Raw genomic sequence first — 21,582 nt, 5'->3', positions numbered from 1 at the left:
GTGAGAAGCATGCAAGGGATAAGTCCCTGCAGTCACACTATCCTCTGTGCCCTCAGTGGCTCAGATGGATAGAGTGTCTGCCATGTAAGCAGGAGATTCTGGGTTCGAATCCCAGTCAGGGCACACATTTTCCGCTGTCCCCATTGAGGTATATCAACAACACCTATTGGCAGCTGAGTTTTTCGATTAATTATCATTTCTCTAGAGAAGCTTCATGGTCATCATTGGTATCTGTTCTTTTGGAACAGTTACTATCTTCATATAGTTAAAGGCTACCCAGCCACTGGCCTTCTTCTGTGCAAATGTGCACACTTTGCTCAAACTCTTACGGGAATTGTCACCTTAGTTGGTGTGAATAATGAGTGAATGGGCAAATATCCTTTAGGAACATTACAAATGTAGGTTGTGGACAGCTGGGAATGTGGGTCTCATGGGAAGCGTGCAATGGAAGTCCCTGCAGTCACGCTATCCTCTGTGCCCTCGGTGGCTCAGACGGATAGAGCATCTGCCATGTAAGCAGGAGATCCTGGGTTCAAGTCCCAGTTGGGGCACACATTTTCAGCTGTCTCCAATGAGGTATATCAACAACACCTGTTGGCAGCTGTCTTGATTAATTATCATTTCTTTAAAAAAAGCTTTACAAATGAGTTAATCTGTTGGATTTTGACATTAACATGTAAGTGTGAAAAAGTTTATGAAACTTTGAAATTATGTTTAAAGTCATCGGAAGTCACTAATGGTTCTCATTCAGAATGCTAGATGAATATGGGCTGCATATTTGCCCATTGTCAGTTATACTGCCTCATTATACACTCAAAGCTTTCAACTGTAATAATGTATTGTCTTATTGTGTTAAACTTTCAACACAAGATTATATCTCTTAATGAGTACACTATGACAGCATTTTAAAGTATTAAATTCAGTCAATAATTACAAGAAATATTGCCACAAACCTACTACAGTGTCGTAGCAGGCGGAGAGGTGATACTCCGACGTGGCGCGTCCCAGGTGGCGGATAGGGGGGTCCTCACCGGCTTGCCGGCGGACTTGAGCGAAATAAAATAGCTCTCGCAGACCAAACACACAACATCAAGAAATCCATTAGTGTCTGTTCTGGTATCCAGCGACTAGTGGTCTGTGTCTGTTTACCTAGTTGGTGCGGCAGTGAAATATGGCTTGATCTCAACAATCAAGTCTGCAATTACCGTGATCTTGTTGAAGGTCACCACAACCAACTTCAACTTGAAGTAATCATGATGGAACAAATGGAAAGAAATCCGCTACCCCAGGCCCCAGTCAACGGACTGGACTTTCCTGGTCATCGGATTCTGGGGGACCAGGAACATCATGAGGAGAAGAGTCGGAGCTTCTCAAAACCTCTTCGCAAGCACTACCTTGGCACTCTCAATGCAAACACTCTGTTCAAACTTGGAAAACTAAAACAACTGACAGACATGCTAGATAAATTTCACATCAAAATTCTTGCCATTCAAGAGACGCGCTTCGTAGATGAAAACCATTTCGACACAGAACATTACAGGATTTACAAAGGTAACCTGCTGTCAGAAGAGGAACACCATTATTGTTTGGTACAGGGTTTGCAGTACACAAATCAGTCATGGATAACATCATAGACTTCAATTCAATATCAGAACGTATCTCGACACTGTCCTTCAAATCAGGTAATAAAGCATACACAATTATCAACGCACATGCACCTACAAATGACCATAACAGAAAGAACCCACAAGAAATTGAAGACTTCTGGGAAGACATGGAGGAAGTAACTAACAACGTACCAGAAAGACATGTGAAAATTGTAATGAGTGATTTCAATGCACAGCTTGGTAAGGAGAGAAAATTCAGAGAAATAACAGGCCCATACTCAGCACATATTCGCACGAACAGAAATGGGGAACACCTCATAAAATATTGTCAAAACTTTAACCTCAAAATCATGTCAACACAATTTCAAAAACCAAGACGAAAACTTACAACATGGAAAGCACCCAACACAGTGTGGGGAGAATTTCAGATTGATCATGTGGCCATATCCAAGAAAAATTTGCGGGAAATTCTAAATGTCAGAACACGTAAAGGAGTCTTCGAGTCTGATCATTATTTGCTACAAGTTAAGATTAGGCCAATCCCAAGACTGAAACAGACAGCGCAAAACAAAATAGTCAAACCTGATCCGGAATACTTGAAGATAAACAGGGATAAAATCGTTGAAGAAATTAATAGGCACTCAATAGACACATGGACAGATCTGGCGAAGGCAGTTCAGAAGACTATGTGCTGAGGACAACCACCTAGAAAACGCAAACATAGGCGGTGGAACGCAAAGTGTGATGAAGCCATTGAGAGAAGAAAGCAAGCATGGGACAAGTTCAGTAGCTACAGAAATTCAGAAACATGGAAAGAATTTCACGGATATCAGAAACTAGCATCGAAGGAAATCAGAAGGGAAAAACGAGCATATGACAATAACAGACTAAAAGAAATTGAGGAAGATTTCAAAAGAAATAACACAAGAAATTTTTACAGAACTTTCAAAGAAAATATTAAGGGCTATCAACCCCCTAGCCTCTGCTTCCGAAGAACAGATGGATCCCTGGAAACAAACACAAAAGAAAACTGTAAAATTCTCAAACATTACTTTGATAAACTTCTTAATTGCAAAAAACGTACAGGAAAATTAACATTCCAAAAGACCACATCTAATGCCGATTCTGATCCACCCACAATAGAAGAGATAGAGGAAATCATAAAACAAATGAAAAGTAACAGAGCTGCCGGAGAAGATGGTATTATCGCCGAGATCTGGAAACTCCAAGATGAAAACATCACCAAAAAAATCCATAAGATTATCTCCGAAATTTGGATCACAGAGAAAGTGCCAGAGGAATGGAAATGTGCATTGATCTATCCGTTACATAAAAAGGGTGATAAGTCAGATCCAAACAATTACAGAGGCATTTCGCTAGTACCAGTTACATGCAAAATTTTCTCTAAGGTGCTATTAAACAGACTAGAACCACAAGCAGATCTGCAAATTGGGGAATACCAGGCAGGCTTCAGAAAAGGGAGATCATGCATCGAACAGATCTGGAACTTGAGAACACTTTTGAAAGTCAGACAGGCAAGAAACACTGTAGTTACCTTTGTGGACTTTAAAAAAGCATATGATTCCATAGACAGACAGACACTCTTTGACGTACTGGAAGAATATGGTATCGACAGAAAAACCAGGGCACTTATACAACAGACGCTTACAGACACTACCTCCAAGATTAAGTTCATGGGAGAAATTTCGGAACCCTTCCACATACACACAGGTGTCCGACAAGGAGACGGGCTCTCACCAATCCTGTTCAACATGGTGTTAGACAAAATTATCAAGCAGTGGGAGGAACAAGTTAAAGGAATACAGCTGGGAAGAACACGTGAAACCAAAACAATCATAAAATGTCTGGCATTTGCAGATGATATAGCCATACTCAGCAATAATACACAGGAGGCAAAGGAAGCACTGGAATGCTTGCATGAAATAGCTGCCAAAACAGGTCTGCAGGTATCTTACGAGAAGACACAATATATGGAACGACAGACCAACAATGTACACACCATGCATACGGTATATGGATCCGTAGAAAGAGTCGAAAAATTTAAGTATTTAGGGGAGTACATACAAATGGGAGGATCAAACAAGGCGGCTAACATGGAACGAACGAAGAAACTCCAGAAGGCATACAAACTCACATGGTCACATTATAATAAGAAAAGCATATCGAGGCAGGCCAAACTTAGGCACTACAAAACAGTTGTATTACCAGAAGCATTGTACGCGTCAGAAACAACCACAATTGGAGCATCAGGCATCATAGACACAGAAAAAATAGAACGCAAAATTCTCAGAAAAATATTTGGACCAATTCACAGAGATGGCATATGGATGAAGCGACCTACCAAAGAGCTGTACCAGCACACTGACAGACTAACAGACGCGATCAGAAAACGCAGATTAACTTTCTATGGGCACATACAGAGAATGGACAACAACCGACTTACAAAGAAAATTTTTGATGTAGTAAACAGCTCAAGCAAGAAAACAAATTGGTATCATGAAATAGACGAAGACTTAAGGCAGATAGGGATCAACAGGCAAATGATAGGAGACAGGAAATACTTCAGAAACAAAGTTAGGAGTGCAAAATTTATTGTAAAGGAGAGAAAGAAGAAAGGAACATTATGGACAGAGCAAAGGAAACAGGAGCGCAGCCAAAGGATGAAGAGATTTTGGGAAGAGAAGAGGAAGAAAGGAAAGAAGTGAAAATTGTGTCATCATGTGATTTTCGAGTTCAAACACTGTCCATAAGGGCAACAATGAAATGAATGAAATGAATGAAACAAGAAATATTGAAAAACAAAATTTTGTTGGACCTGGAAGCCTTTAGATAGGCAATCTGCAGCTGGTTCCAGATCTGCAATAGGCATTACTTGTGATAAGAAAGGAGTGGAGTAACTTCAGTGTTTTAGCTAAATAAATTAAAAAATGTAACAGTATTAGAGAAGGAAAGTTGCTACTCACCATTTAGTGGAGATGGCAGTGTGGTTTCAGTTGTCTTAGACTGCAGACAAGTGTGCAAGTTGCATTTGCATGAATGTATGTGAGTATGTGTGTTTATTGCTGACAAAGGCCTTAATGGCCAAAGGCTATAATTGTGTGAATCTTTTTGTTGTGCCTACTGCGACTCAGTATCTCCACTATATGGTGATTAGCAACTTTACTTCTCTAATATTGTTACATTCCATCCTGGATTTTCCATTGTTTGGATTCAAAAATGACATTTGTCATTCAATTATTGGATTTCATTCTTGCATTACCCTAATTTTGGCTTCATTCAGTGTTGTACTCAGCAAATAAGGTTCATGACAAACATAAAGGTAGCAAGAAGTGAACCCCCTGCCACAGAAATCAGTCTCTGTATTGAGGTGGTGTGCTTGCATATTGCAGCTGTGTTTAACCTGACATTTTTAGAGTAGCATGTGGCACTTCCAAGATTCTGTAATGATGAAAGATGTTTGTGACGTTTAACACTAAGTAAATATCAGGACAGCCTACTGTGGCAGGTATTATTATGATACATGCAGATGAGAGAACATCTTGAACCCTGCACTTCTACAAGACAACATGGTGAGTGAGTGTCTCCACCTGCTGTGTGGGACCACTTTCTCCCTGCCATCCAGCTTTGAAGGTGTTTAGATGACAAGGAGAAAAAGAGAAAAGGTCACAGCTATAGTGGATGATGTGAAAAATTACTGTCAAATTGGCCTTTGTTAAGATATGCTTCTGGTCTTGTTTTTGTACAGGCAACATATGTTTAAGATGATCTGTCATTTTGCTCAGTATACCAAACTGTGTTGTGAAATATGATATTGCTAAAAAACGGAGATGTGAGTACAAAATGTTTGCAGTGCAGTTGTTTATGTCATTCACGTAGCTTGGAAGACAATAAACACTCTCTTTCAGAACCCATCCACACATAAGGCAAAGAGCTCCTGTAAAAACTGCTGAAGCATAAGAGGGTTACAGATTGCACATAGGAAATGAAACATCATTGCAGTACCAAAAATTGTCACAGTTCTATTCCACCAATTACAGGACACTTGTAGACTATATTGTCAATAAGTTTTGCAATATGATTAGAAACAGTTAACAATCATTTATTAAAAGGATGGACACAATAAATACTAAATTTTAGTCTGATGAGAAGGAGTTGTGCTGAAGAAAAATTTCCGAACACTGGTCTAGACTAACTCAGTGAACAATGGGCTGGGCCAGTTCAAGGCCCAAGCTGCACCAGCAGCTGCTTGAGATACCCAGCTGAGAGGGACGTGCACAACTGTAAGATTTCTATACGGGACACATCATAATTAGTAGTGGTCACTTGGAGTGCCAAGCAGAGATGGACACCACAGATGCACAAGGGCAAGATAAGATTTGTATGCAGTGCATATCAGACTTGGTAGCAAGAGCTGACATGAATGAAAGTGTACAAGCTGTAGGAGAGGAAGTGGGGGGTGGGGGGCAAATGCTAAGTCGTTTGTATGGTAAATGTTCTCAAACCAGCCCTAATGATGGATAGCCTAATAGTAATGCAGTCTGGACTGTTGTCAGTGACACTGCATTAGTTCATGGTCAGTTAACAGTGGTACACCACAACACTCAGTGATGACTGCAAAAAAAAAGGACAGTATTCATTGATATCTGCTGCTGCAAGTGGCTGAGTGACGTAATGTGGTTGCTTAAATGTGCAGTGACCAGAAGAATACTCATCTGCGAACTACAACTGGTGTTCAATAAGTAATACAGCACCTTTTTTTCCTCCAACAATGTCAGTTGGAAAAATGCAGAATGTGTTGTGTGACATTGTGGAATATTCCTGCTTCAGCCCCTATAGCTTCATGAAGTTCCCACTGGTGGTGACGCTATACATAGACTTCAAAATGACATCACCAGTGGAGATGTGTTCTAAGCAAAGAGCTGTCATTGAGTTTCTTTTGGCAGAATACTGGAACATTACAGACATTCATAGATGCTTGCAGGATGTCTTTGGAGACCTGTCAGTGAACAAAACTGCAGTGATTTGTTGCACAAGGCATCTCTTATCATCACAATAAGGTAATACAGACCTGTCTGATGTCCCTCTTGCCAGACAGCTGCACACAGCTGCAACTCCTGCAATGTTGGGAAATGCCATCACTCTCATTTGAGGTGACTGATGGATAACAATCAAACTCCTCACTGCACAGCTGGATGTCTCTGTTAGTAGTGCTGACACACTTGTCCACTAGTTGGGGTACTGAAGCAGATGTTCCTGATGGGTACCTCACTGCATGACAGAAGACCATAAAGAGCAACAAAAGATCATCTGTTTGGCCCAATGAAGGATGCATTCTAAGGGAGGCAGTACATGGTGATGAGGAGCTTACTGATGCAGCAAGACATTGTCTACAGTGTCGGCCAGTAGTGGTACTGTAGAGGCGTACAGGCCCTCCCAGTGAGGTAGCATATGGCTGTCACACTGAACGGAAATTATGTTGAAAAACAGTGTTTTTTAGGTTAAAGAGTGGGGAAGAGTATGATATATTGGAATCCTGAATAAAAATAACCTTTTTTCATAAAAAAATGTGCTGCTTTACTTATGGAATACCCCTCATATTTTGAAGGTGAAAGAAGTAGTTCCTAGAATCAGTACCCTCTGTGATGTCAGACATGACTATCTGTGGATGGACTGGATGTTTTGAAATTCTTGTAGTGGAAGCATAATGTGGTTCCTGTTATGTGCACCACCTACGTAGCGAGTCATTGTGACTGTAGCGCCATGCTGGAAACGTCTGATATGAAGTATAGCTGTGTACAGTATCAGACAGCAGACACAACATTCAAAATTTGTTTGTTAACAAGGTTTTAGCTGAATTTAAATCTGTGATGCTTTCTTTTCTTCCGTAACAACTTTCTAATGTGGGTATTGAACCATGCAGGCCTACCCGTCCCTTGCAAAGTTACTTGACCCCAACTGTTCAAAAGATATTCTGCAATGAGCTTGAGATTTATCTGCATTTCACACTTTTGCACCCAGAACTGTTTGTGTGTTGTGTTATTGTTGTTTCTTTTGTTATTGCCTTCTGCCCAAAGAGTGGTTTGATGCAGTTTCCCAAGCTAGTCTATCCTTTGAAGGCCCTCCATCTCTGCATAACTACTATAACCTGCATCCATCTGAATCCACTTATTGTCCTACAATTTTTAGCTTTCACACTTCACTCTGTTACTAAATTGATGATTCCTTGGTGCCTCAGGATGAATTCTATCAAGCAATCCCGTCTTTTAGTCAAGTTGTGCCACAAATTTCTTTTTTAACTGAATGCAATCCAGTACCTCCTCATTAGTTATTCAGTATATCTATCTAGTCTTAAACTTTTTTCTGTAGCAACTATTTTCAAAGCCATCTATTCTCTCCTTGTCATAACAGTATAATTCACATTTCAGTTCCATGCAAGACTACATCTCAAATACCTTTGGAAAGAGCGTCCTAACATGTAAATTTACTGTGAATGTTAATAAATTTCTCTCTCTTGGAAATGTTTTTCTTGCCATTGCCAGGCTGCATTCTGTATCCCCTCTAACTCAACTCTCATCAGTTATTTTGCTGCAAAAATAGCAAAACAGGTCTACTACTTTTAGCATCTCATTTCCTCATAATTCTCACAGCACTGCCTAATTTAATTCAACAGCATTCAATGAAGAGACCACCTAGAGATAAAGAAAGAACCAAGAGCTGTATGACCTGATGAAACATCATGCAGAAAATGAAAGCACAGAGAGTAAGCCTGATAGGGCATATTGCCAGGAGGTTAGACACTTGCTGGACCAAAACTGTGCTTATGGGAAAACCTGATGGAACTCATCCAATTGGAAGGCCAAGGAAACGATAGAAAGATTGAAGTGTTTCAAGTTGGCTTGGTGTGCATGGTGGTTTGTTATACTTCACCTCATGCCCCAAACACATAAATAAGTTACCACCTGAACATTCCTTTTATATACAATAAATGTTGCTTACTGAATATTTGATCACCATTAAATATTATTAATCAGGGTCCAGCTAGTCTGTGTCCTGAATCTGTATGCTTTCTTCCTCCAACTTGGCTCAGACTTTGCCTCCTTACAGCCTTCAGATAACACTGCTAAAAATTAACATCTCATTCTCATTCACTAAACCATGTAAATAAGTACTGAAATTCAATTCACCTTCTTATATTATTTTCAGAATTACATGATAAATGAGGACACCTGTCAACATGTATACTGCTCTATTTATTTATTCCATGTGATCTGATGGCACACAGTGTGTTGCAGATGTTGGAAAATATCATTTAACATTGTTAACATATATTAACGTAAGCCTATAGTATCCTAATGTATTATATTGCTCAATGTTTTCAATTTAACACAAACAGCAAGATTACTGTTCTAAGTATTCGTTTACAGAGTAAAAACAGTGACACAACAAATATGACTTCACGGCTTTGCTAAATTTTATGTTGTGTTCGATGGACTTAATACTAGTGGGAAGACTGCTGAACAGTTGGAGGCCCATGTGGAAAACTCCCTTTTTACACAGTTGAGTGTTTGTACGTATAACATGCAGGTTTGCATTTTTCCTGGTGTTGTGTTCATGTATTTCATTATTTTTTACGACTCTGGGGTCAGTTGGCACTATGTGTTTTCTGAAGAATTTTAGAGTCTCAAGAATGTAGAGGCAAGGCAGTGTAAGGATTTCCAACTTTCTGAAGATGGGTTTGCAGGAGTCTCTGGGTTTGCTCCCAGTAATAATCCTCATTGCTCTCTTCTGGATTCTGAATGTGCTCAGAGCAGTTGGAGCATTTCCCCAGAATATTACACCATATTTTAGGTGGGCTTGTATGTAAGCGTAGTATGCACTGGTTAATGTTTTCAGGCTAGCACATGTTTTCAGTACACTCAATGCATAACAGCCAGTACAAATCCTGGCATTTACCTTTCCTGTATGTGTATTCCATTTCAGGGTTATCTTGAACCCACAGACCTAGGAATTTGAAAACAGCGTCAGTATCTATTGACTGGTTATTTATAGTGATAGATGGCTGAGAGGAATTTGCATTTTGTGTTGTGTGGAAGTTCATGGAAGCTGTCTTTTTGGTGTTGATAGTTAATCTGTTGATTTTTGCCCAGTTGGTGAGTTGATCAGTAGTCAAGTTCACAGCTTTTTGCACAGCCTCTGTATTCTCCCCTTTGAGGAGTACAGTTGTGTCATCAGCAAATATTATTGTTTTGTGTGCATCAACATTCAGGCTCAAGTCATTAATATACAGGAGGAAAAGTAGGGGTCCCAATACTGAGTCCTGTGGAACACCTTGCTTTACAATTTTATTACTTGATAGTATTTCGGTTATTGAGTTGCTTTGTCTATTAGTATATTTCATGCTGACTCTCTGCATCCGATTGGTTAGGAATGTAGCAATCCAGTTGTTTGCAATTCCTCTGATACCGTAGTGTTCTAATTTTTCCAGTAATATTTTGTGGTCAACAGTGTCAAAAGCCTTTGACAGATCCAGAAATATGCCTGTTATGGGTTGTTTTCTATCTAACAGTTCTAAAAGCGTATTTATGCAATCATATACTGCAGTTTCAGTAGATTTGTTGCTTCTGAACCCATGTTGAGCTAAACTTAGTAAATCTTTTTTTTTCAATGAAGTCCATCATGTTTTTGGACATCATTTTTTCAAAAACTTTAGAAAAGCAGGATGAGATTGAGATAGGCCTGTAGTTATTCATATCTTTATTATCACCTTTTTTGAAGACAGGAATTACTTTAGATAGTTTCAGAGCTTCAGGGAAAATACCTGCCTGGAAAGAACAGTCACAGAGGTGAGTTAATGGTTCAGCAATTGTGTGTTCACAATTTTTGATTACAGCAGCTGGGATACCATCAATTCCAGCTTAATATGAATTTTTTAACTCTCTGAGGGCTTTTGCAACATCATTTTCAGTGACTTTGGTAATGAAAATTGACTCTGCACATGTGTGATATTTTTGGTTTGCTGGTTGGTAATTTGTGTTAGGATTCTTTTGGACCAGTTTTTCAGCTACGCTTGTAAAGAAATTGTTGAATGAGTTCACCACAACTTCAGGATTAGATATAGATTCATTGTGGAGTTTGATTTCTATGTTCGTGTGTGAAGCTTTCATTTCCCCTCTTTCCCTTTTTATGATATTCCACATTGCTTTTACTTTATTGCTGGATTTGTCAATGTACTCATCATTCTGCATCCTTTTTGCTTGTCTTATCACACTTCTTAGGATACATGTGTAGTTTTTATAGTATTCTGTTAGTTGGGGGGAGTCACTACTTTGTTTACGTAACATGTGGAGTATTCTTTTATGTTTGCAAGAGATTTTTATAGCTGGTGTAATCAAACTCTTGTTTCTATTATTATTATTATTATTATTATTATTATTATTATTTATTCTTACTGGTTTTTGTGGAAAGGCTTCTTCAAAGTGGTGGATCATTTTGTCAAGAAATATGTTGAATTTCATGTTGACATCATTGGCTGTGTACATCTCTGTCCACTTTTCTCTACTAAGGAAGGCATTTAGCTTGAACAAGTTCTCTTGGGTGAAAAACCTTCATAAAGTTTTAGGTGGGACTGGGTTTGAGGTATCTTTGCTAACATCGACCTTTAGAATGACAGCTTGGTGGTCGCTGAATCCTGCATTGTATACTTCTAGAGTTGGGTTAAGTTTATTTCTATTTGCAAAAATTTGATCTAGAGCTGTCTTGGATGTGGGTGTTATTCTAGTGGGCTCGTTTACAAGGCCATGCAGATTATAAGTTTTTGAAATGTTAATCAATGTTTCCCTGTTTCTGTTGTGGGTGAGAAAGTCTATATTAAAGTCACCACATATAATCACATCCTGTTTCCTCTGACTTATTTTGTATAGAAACAAGTCCATTTGTAACAGAAAATCATTAATACTACTGGAGGGGGGAAGGTAGATTGTAGCTACAATTAGATTTAGATCTGTAAGCTTTATGGCTGCACATTCAAAGATCTTATCTGTTCCTATTTCCTTTAGGGTAGGAAGTGGGCTATATTCAATGTGTTGTTTGATGAAGATGGCAACCCCACCATGTCCATCATTTGATCTGGAGTAGTGTTCACACAATTTGAAGTTGGGTAGTGAGATTAGCTGAACCACATCAGTGCAGAGCCAGTGCTCTGCTAGGCATACTACTGAGATATCACTGAGTTCACTGGTCAGCAAAATGCTTAAGTCATCAGTTTTGTTGCTCGAGGATTGGACATTGTGATAATAGATTTTCAGGTCTGAGTGGGGTTTACTCAGGGGGCTCGAAGTCATATTTACTGTGTCACTGGCCTTTAGTTTAAATTGTGCTGTATTCCAGGTATGTTGACTTCTGAGCAGTACTACATACATAACAGGTCTGATATTCAACTTTATAATTAACAATTACAGTACACTTATTATCTTTGACACTTCGTGCTCTTAGATTTCGTGGAGCTCTTTCTTCCACACCACCCATTCCATGCAACTTCTGTCTCCACCTCAGTAGGTAGGGTCATCTGACTGTTACCCACTTCTGTACAGTCACTGGATCATTAGTTCTACCATTTAAAACACTTCCCAACAGTGGGGTGCTCATCACTTATCAACTACTCTCAGTCACAAACATCTTTTCTCTGACATGTGATACCTCTCATTCAAGGAATGGAATGTATCACTGCAGGATTTACTGCAGAAGGACCTTCAGCAGCTGGAAGGACAGTGTAAGGCCAGCACACAATCTGCAGGGTCTGTGATCACCAATATGTATGTATGTATGTATGTTTGTATACAGGGTGATTCATGAAGATATGCAAATATTCTAATATGTTATTCTACAAGCAAAAGTAAAGAAAAAAGTTCGTATAAACGTAGGTCCACCAATGTTTAGTTATGGAGATACAGGTAATAAAAGATTTTGCCTGAAATTTAGCAACTTCACTAATATGAATCCATCACAAAACTGTACGAGGATAATGTAAAGCACAATTTATTTGCACTACGAATGTAATAGACAAAATTAAGAACAACCCTGTGAAACTGGATTGGGCAACAAAATCTGTTCATACATGTGCAGCTAAATGCATTTAACTCAGTGGAGACATTCTTGAACATTTATTTTGAATGTACTGCAAAATTGTATGTACACTGTATAACACACATTCATACTGTTTCAGTTAATGTTATTATCATTTTTCCAAAATTAGATTCTCTACAACTTCTGTTGAAAACTTTGTGCAGTTGTCTGGAATTTAAAAAACAAATTGGGCCAAGTAGTTAATAAATTAAAAATTTTATGAAATTACTTCTTTCTTTCTTTGGATGTTCTCGAAAACTAATGCAGATACACATCTGGGACATGTTTTATTAGATTCACCAGATCAATAACAACAAAATAAATGGGAGTTGTGCTTTACTTTAATCTCATACAGCTTTGCAATGATTTCATATTAGTGAAGTTGCTAAATTTCAGGCAAAATCTTTTATTAGCCATACTCCATAACTAAACATTTGAGGACCTATGTTTAAATGAACTTTTTTCTTTAGTTTTACTTGTAGAATAACATATGACAATATTTCCATATCTTCGTGAATCACCTTGCATGTTTGTACATTCCATTACCCTCGTTTTACTTTTGCTAGTGTTCATCTTATAGCCCCTTTTCAAGACTGTCATTTCAGTTCAACTGCTCTCCTAAGTCCTTTCCTGTGTCTGACAGAATTATAATGTCATCGCCAAACCAAATATTTTTAATAATGTACCAATTTTCTCTTTGGTTTCTCTTAATGCTTGCTTATTCTACAGATTGAACAACATCAGGAATGGGCTACAAACATTTCTCATTTACTTCTCAACTACTGCTTCCCTGTCATGCCCTTTAACTCTTTAGATAGCAGTGTGGGTCCTGAACAAGTTGTTGATATCCTTTTGCCTCCTGTATTTTATACCTTCTACCTCCACAATTTCAAAGAGTGTATTACAGTGAACAGTCAAGCACTTTCTCTAAATCCAAAAATGCTGTAAATATGTTTGTCTTTCTTCAAGCTGTCTTCCAAGAGAAGTCATAAGCTAAGTACTGCCGCACATCTTCCTGTATTCTCTGGAAGCCAAACTGATGCTCCACAAGGATGGCTGTCTACCAATTCTTTCATTCAGCATCTTACCGCTATGACTTATTAAATTCATGATTATGTAATATTCACACCTGCCAGCACCTGTGATCTTTGGAACTGGAATAATTACATTCTTCTTGGCATCTGAGGGTATTCTGCCAGTCTCAAACATTGATCAGCCGGAACATCATGACCACTGACCTATTATTGATATAAACCTGTCCAGACAATAGCAGCATCACCTGGTGAGAAAGAACTGCTAGGTGGACACATGCACAATGCATGCAGCTTCAGTGAGTGTGCTGTCCATGTGTAGAATGAGGAAGGCACACAATCTATTTGAATTTGACTGAGGGCAGATTGTGATCATCTGGAAGCTCAGCATCAGCATTTCAGAAACTACACAACTTGTTGGGTGTTCAAGAAGTGTTGTGGTGAGTGTCTTCAACACGTGCCAAAACCAATGAGTGTCCACCTCTCAAAGAGTATTTACCCAGGGAAAGACCAAAGGAAAAGGTAGAGCTTAAAAAAGTCTCTAACAAACTACCAAAGCATATGGAGACATTAAGCATTCAGTACCTACTAAAAACTCATTGTAAGATTTGTTATCACATAAGTTTCCAGAAGCAATATAAATTTCGCTGAAAAGCACTGAGATGACAAAAGTCACTGGATACCAATACACACATATGTGGATGCAGGTAGTACCTTGTACACAGGGTATGAAAGGGCAGTGCACTGCTGAAGCTATCATTTGTACTCAGGTGATTCATATGAAAAGGTTCCTGACACGATTATGGCTGCACAAGAGAAATTAATAGACTTTTAATGTTGAATGGTAGTTGGAGGAAGACATATGGACATTCCATTTTGGTAACCGTTATGAAGTTTAATATTCCAGGATGCACAGTGTCAAGACTATGCTGAGAATATTAAATTTCAGGCATTGCCTCACACCATGGACAATGCAGTGGCCGATGGCCTTCACTTAAGGACCGAGACCAGCGGTGTTTGCATAAAGTTGACAGTGATAACAGACAAGCAACACTGCATGAAATAACCACATAAATCATTGTGAGATGCATAACAAACGTATCTGTTATGCGGCAAAATTTGGTATTTATGGGCTATGGCAACAGATGACCAATGTGAGTGCCTTTGCTCAGAGTACAACATTGCCTGCAGCACCTCTCTTGGGCTCGCAACAGTATTGGTCGGATACTAGATAACTGGAAAGCTGTGGTCTGGTCAGATGAGTCCTGATTACAGTTGGTAAGGGCTGATGGTATGGTTTGGATGTGGTGAAGATTCCACAAAGCTACACACCCAGCTTCTCAACAAGGCACTGTGCATAGTAGTGTTGATTGTGTTTATATGGAATGAACTGCGTCCTCTGGTACAACTGGATCAATCACTGACTGCAAATGGTTACGTGCAGCTACTTAGAGACCATTTGCAGCCATTCACGGATTTCACATTCCCAAACATGACACAGGGTCACAATTATTCGGAATTGGTTTAAAGAACATTATGTATAATTTTAGCAAATGATTTGGCCACCCAGATCGCCAATCATGAATCCCATCGAACATTTATGGGACATAATTGAGAGGTAAGTTCATGCACAAAATCCTGTACCCACAACACTTTCACAATTATGGGCAGCTATAGAGACGCCATGGTTCAATATTTCTGAGAGGAATTCCAATGACTTATTGAGTACATGCCACGTCAAGTTGTTGCACTACACTGCACAAAAGAAGGTCTGTCACAATATTTAGAGGTATCCCATGAATTTTTTCATCTCAGTGCAAACTGCATTTAAATTTACACACAGCTCTTAGCACTAACATGTATGTTGAAGGCAGATACTCACCAGGAATGCTAATCAGGTATGATAGGTCTAAAACTGTTTTCTCACAACTGAGCCTTTTATTAATAATTCTCTGCAGAATTGCAGAGAGGCTCACTTTCTTGGCACAAAGCTCGACTTTCATTTCAATCTGTAATCATTAAAAATATGTATTATACCGCAAAGAGGAAACCATCTTAATTAGCTGAAAGAGGGAAATGACATAGCAAATACAGAGAATGACTACTTCAGATATAGCTAGATTAAACAAGTACAAAAGACAATCTAAAGACAATGAAATGGTTTTGTGCAAAAGGAACTATTGTAAATATGAAATATTAGACAAATAAATCATATAAATGGTTTCACTGTGTACTATATAATGACCACAATGAAAGTTGAAAGCACTCATTTGTTAAAATCAAATTCCAAGAGTGTAATGCAGATTTACAAGTTTGTACGCCTACATGATACACAGATGATGCGGAGACTGAAAACATGTATCATGAGAAAAAGGGAATTATGCTCACAGTTAAAGCAAACGAAAAATTAGCTGTAGCAGGAGAGAAGAATGCAACTTGTAGTAAAAGGAAGAGAAGGAAAAATAGTAGATAAAGCTACCACAACTTTCCCAAAGTGAAATTCCCTGACAGTTCCCTGATCACCAGACACAGTTTTAGGATTTTTTTTCCTCGCAGATTTGAGTTGTGAATGATAAGTGAGCAGATAAGATGACAAAAAATTTAAGGACTTATGTATCTCTGAACATGTCATTAAGTCTAATTTTGAATGATCAGGAAGTTGTTGTCTTCTTTACAGGATTTATGATGTGAAGGGTAAGTCGACTGGTAAGTTACACAAATAAAAGCCATTTTTTGGTTAAAGTACTTCTCTGTTTATTTATGAGTGTTGTTGTTGTTGCTGTTGTTGTTGTTGTTGATGATGATGATGATGATGTGGCCTTCAGTCCACAGACTAGTTTGCTGCAGCTCTACATGCTACTATATCCTGTGCAAGCTTCTTCATCTCCAAGCAACTACTGCAACCAACATCCTTCTGAATCTGCTTAGTGCATTTATCTCTTGGTCTCCCTCTATGCTTTTTACCATCCACACTGCCCTCCAATACTAAATTGGTGATCCCTTGATGCCTAAGAACATGTCTTACCAACTTACCCTTCTTCTAGTCAAGTTGTGCCACAAATTCCTCTTATCCCCAATTCTATTCAGTACCTCCTCATTAGTCACGTGATCTACCCATCTGATCTTCAGCATTCTTCAGTAGCACCACATTTCAAAAGCTTCTATACTCTTCTTGTCTAAACTAGTTATCATCCATGTTTCACATCCATAGATGGCTACATTCCATACAAATAATTTCAGAAAAGATTTTCTGACACTTAAATCGATACTCGATGTTAACAAATTTCTCTTCTTCAGAAATGCTACTCTTGCCATAACCAGTCTACACTTTATATCCTCTTTACTTTGACCATCATCAGTTACTTTGCTCCCCAAATAGCAAAACTCATCTACTACTTTAAGTGTCTCATTTCCTAATCTAATTCCCTCACTATCACTTGATTTAATTTGACTACATTCCATTATCCCCATTTTGCTTTTGTTGAAGTTCATCTTATATCCTGCTTTCAAGACACTGTCCATTCCATTCAAATGCTCTTCCAAGTCCTTTGCTGTCTCTGACAGAAATACAATGTCATCGACAAAACTCAAAGTTTTTGTTTCTTCTCCATGGGTTTTAATTCCTACTCCAAATTTTTCTTTTTTGTTTCCTTTACTGCTTGCTCAATATACAGATTGTATAACATTGTGAATAGGCTACAACCCTGTCTCACTCCCTTCACAACCACTGCTTCCCTTTCATACCCCTCGACTCTTATAACTGCATCTGGTTTCTGTACAAATTGTAAATAGCCCTTCCCACCCTTTATTTAACCCCTGCCACCTTCAGAATTTGAAAGATACTATTCCAGTCAACATTGTCAAAAGCCTTCTCTAAGTCTAAAAATGCTATAAACATAGGTTTGCCTTTCCTTAATCTATCTTCTTAGACAAGTCATAGGGTCACTATTGCCTCACATGTTCCAACATTTCTATGAAATCCAAATTGATCCTGCCCGAGGTTGGCTTCTACCAGTTCTTCCATTCATCTGTAAAAAAATTGTGATAGTATTTTGCAGCTATGAGTTATTAAACTGATAGTTGAGTAATTTTCACACCTGTCAGCAACTGCTTTCTTTGGGATTAGAATTATTGTATTCTTCTTGAAGTCCGAGGGTATTTCAGCTGTCCCACACATATTGCTCACCAGATGGTAGAGTTTTGTCAGGACTGGCTCTCCCAAGACTATCAGTAGTTCTAATGGAATGTTGTCTGCTCCCAGGGCCTTGTTTTGACTTAAGTCTTTCAGTGCTCTGTCAAACTCTTCACGCAGTATCATATCTCCCATTTCATCTTTATCTACATGCTCTTCAATTTCCATAATATCATCCTCAAGTACATCGCCCTTGTGTAGACCCTCTACCTTTCTGCTTTCCCTTCTTTGTTTAGAACTGGTTTCCCATCTGAGCTCTTGCAATTCATACAAGTGGTTCTCTTTTCTCCACAGGTCTCTTTAATTTTCCTGTAGGCAGTATCTATCTTACCCCTAGTGATATATGCCTCTACATCATTACATTTGTCCACTTCCTGTCAATCTTGTTTTTGAGACATTTGTATTCCTTTTTGCCTAATTCATTTACTGCATTTTTAAATTTTCTCCTTTCATCAATTAAGTTCAATATCTCTTCTGTTACCTAAGGATTTCTACTAGCCCTCATCTTTTTACCTACTTGATCCTCTGCTGCCTTCAGTATTTCATCTCTCAAAGCTACCCATTCTCTTCCGCTGTATTTCTTTCACCTGTTCTTGTCAATTGTTCCCTAATGCGCTCTCTGAAACTCTTTACAATCTCTGGTTCTCTCAGTTTAACCAGTTTCCATCTCCTTAAATTCCCAACTTTTCGTAGTTTCTTCAATTTTAATCTACAGTTCATAACCAATAGATTGTGGTCAGAGTCCACATCTGCCTCTGGAAATGTCTTACGATTTAAAACCTGGTTCCTAAATCTCTATCTTACCATTATATAGTCTATCTGAAACCTTCCAGTGTTTCCAGGCCTCTTCCATGGATAAAATCCTCTTTTGTGATTTTTAAACCAAGTGATTAAATTATGCTCTGTGAAAAATTCTACCAGGTGGCTTCCCCTTTCATTCCTTACCCCCATTCCATATTCACCTACAACTTTTTCCTTCTCTTCCTTTTCCTACTATTAAATTCCAGTCCACCATGACTATTAAATTTTCATCTCCCTTCACTATCTGAATAATTTCTTTTATCTGATCATACATTTCTTTAATCTCTTCATCGTCTGTGGAGCTAGTTGGGGTGTAGGATCAAATGGCAAGCTTTCAAATGGTTCCTGAATCTTCAACAGTAATTTATATAGTGTACTAGCATGCAGCGATTGCTTTCTATGTAATGGCTTAGCTATCAAAGTAGACTGACAAAATTTTTAAATATGGTGATTTGAACATTAGCTTTCGTAATTGGAACAATGCTGTTATTTCACCACCAGCTTGGAATTTTATCCAATTTCAAAATTACTCAGAAGAATTCATACAAGGAATCCACTGCCAGTTACACATACTATTAGCACACCAAGAGCCATCAAAAACTTACCTGAATAGAATGAAATGGTACTTTAAGATTCTGTTTGAACAATGTTGTCAGGGGAGCTTTGCAGTTATTCACTAGAAATGTTATATGTCCATCCTCCATACAAAACTGTAAAAAGAAGGACACCACACTTTGAGAAAACGAGGCTATCTACTACACTGTGCTTACAATTACACAATGGCACTTGTAAAAATAATATATACAAAATACCATTTTCTTTACTAACAAGTACAGTTCAAAGGGCATTATATTACTGTAGAGAATAGAAATAGTTTTCATCTAAAGAGTCTTCTACATGAATTTAAAAATGTGTAGTTTGTAACTAACTGCCTTCAATTATTGCAGAAGACATATGACTTACTGAATGATATGCAACTATGTGCTCCCTGCATGTAAATCAATTATCCAGTGTTTGAAGAATGGATATTGCAGTTTCTTTCAAACAAATACACAAAGCAACAACAAATTTCATATGGGAATAGATTTACTACAATGTCTTCAAAAAAATTCCGAGATTATTAAATACCAGACTACAAAATATCACTGCACATAGCCCAGATGGCCCACTTTCAGTCTAAAAATATCCTATGTGCCTGGGTTGAGTTAATGTGATAGTCCAGTTTTATGTTCACATTCTTTGCTCAGGAAGCTAAAATTATTCGTATATAGCTTGATGATAAAAGAGGAAGAAATTTTCAGGACAAAAGAACTAAGTTTTTCAATGTACAGTATTTCATAACTATATTCTCTGTCCACTCTGGTAAGGCAAGTGAGTCAGCACTGACAACAGGACGACTGTCTTCTGGTGAGATAGTCTTTAACTTGTAACTCAAAAATAGTGATAGTCAAAGGATGAATCCTGTGAAAACCCAGTATTACAACCCTCCCCTGTGAGTTGGCCGGTCCAAACATTGCACAGTGTCAGCTTGCTGTAGGGTACAAGCAATACCCCTGTGTACCACTTAAAAGATTCCAGTCCAAGTATAACATTACAATTAAAAATTAGGGTGGAAAAGACAGCATTATCAGCCTGCAGCTATGAACTTACAAAATACGGAATTAGTTTCAGTGGAGAAATTCGCCTGTTGATAGCACGGAGAACAGCTACTCTGTCAACCACAGCTGGTTTCACCTGGAAATAAAATGCAATAATCACTAGTAAAAGTAAACAACTATGCCAACAACAGGTTTATGTGCTCTAGTATTAACTTTTTAATTGTGATGGATAGTCATAATGTTTTAATTATCATCATCAAAAATTTAATGTGAAGCTATGAAACTTGGTGATGGTGTCAAGTCCTCTGCTACACATTCACCATCAATGCAACAAATTTCTTACAATGATGGATGACTTGCTGGAGACCTCAGCTGCAGTAGTCTGCACTTTGGCTTTTCTGGAAATTATTACTTCAAATACAGTTAATTATTATTCTAAATGGAGTGCAGTATAACAAGGTGTGCATCAAGGCTCCATTTTAGGGCTAATACTGTTCCTATTCTATATAAAATTATAACAATATCTGAATAAGCTAAAAGATCCTGTCGACAGTACACTTGTCCAAGCGTCATATTGGCTTGGATCAAATGGGTTTCTCCTTAATGGGAACAAAACACAAAAAATGATATTTAATCTAAAGGTCAAATCTCTTTTAACAGTCCCAGTCACATAAAGTTCTTGTGTGTAAACTTCTATGACAAACTGTAATTTATGAATTAAATGGGTCTTTTGAATCTGACATGGAATTGTAAGCTAACAACTGGCATGATGTATTGCTTTATTTATTAATGTAATGATTATGAAGTATAAAAAAATTGTCTATTGATGTTAACAGCCTAATGAAAGTGAAATTATCTTATCTTATAAATTCCTCTTTAGATCTTTTTTTCAGATGATACTTCTGTTTTAATTGAAAATGATGACACAGAAAAATTCCAAGCTCTATCATGAGTTCACTGGATGGCCTACAAAACTGTACTGAAGTGCCATTTAAATGGGATGAAACTGAACACTGCAAAACCCCAAATGGTGCATTTCAAAACCAAACATTTGAAATATATGGGGCTTAGAGCACAACATAGCAATCAACTTGTGGCGCCAATGAGATCAACACCAGTATCGATCTGAGCATCATCTTTGAACTAAGCAAAACATTATCTTTGTGTAGTTCCGCCATACAGTTCTGTGTAATCCTTTCTTGTGTGAAGAT

At 38.1% G+C, this 21,582-nt stretch overlaps 1 long non-coding RNA gene and 1 other non-coding gene across 2 annotated transcripts; one reads left to right on the top strand and one right to left on the bottom strand.

Annotated features, from left to right (window-relative positions):
• The first annotated feature begins 476 nt into the window (after positions 1 to 476).
• On the top strand, positions 477 to 551 carry Trnat-ugu. Its single transcript has one exon. It is a non-coding gene; the product is annotated as a tRNA-Thr (tRNA).
• A 15,127-nt stretch (positions 552 to 15,678) lies between these two features.
• LOC124550898 lies at positions 15,679 to 20,507 on the bottom strand. The gene is made up of 3 exons (XR_006967747.1): positions 20,424 to 20,507; positions 19,379 to 19,483; positions 15,679 to 15,789 (listed from the first exon to the last, which is right to left on the bottom strand). It is a non-coding gene; the product is annotated as an uncharacterized LOC124550898 (long non-coding RNA).
• Positions 20,508 to 21,582: the final 1,075 nt, after the last annotated feature.

Source organism: Schistocerca americana, chromosome 9, assembly GCF_021461395.2.
Source record: "Schistocerca americana isolate TAMUIC-IGC-003095 chromosome 9, iqSchAmer2.1, whole genome shotgun sequence".
Taxonomy (NCBI): Eukaryota; Metazoa; Arthropoda; class Insecta; order Orthoptera; family Acrididae; genus Schistocerca; species Schistocerca americana.
This window is presented reverse-complemented; position numbering and strand designations above follow the sequence as displayed.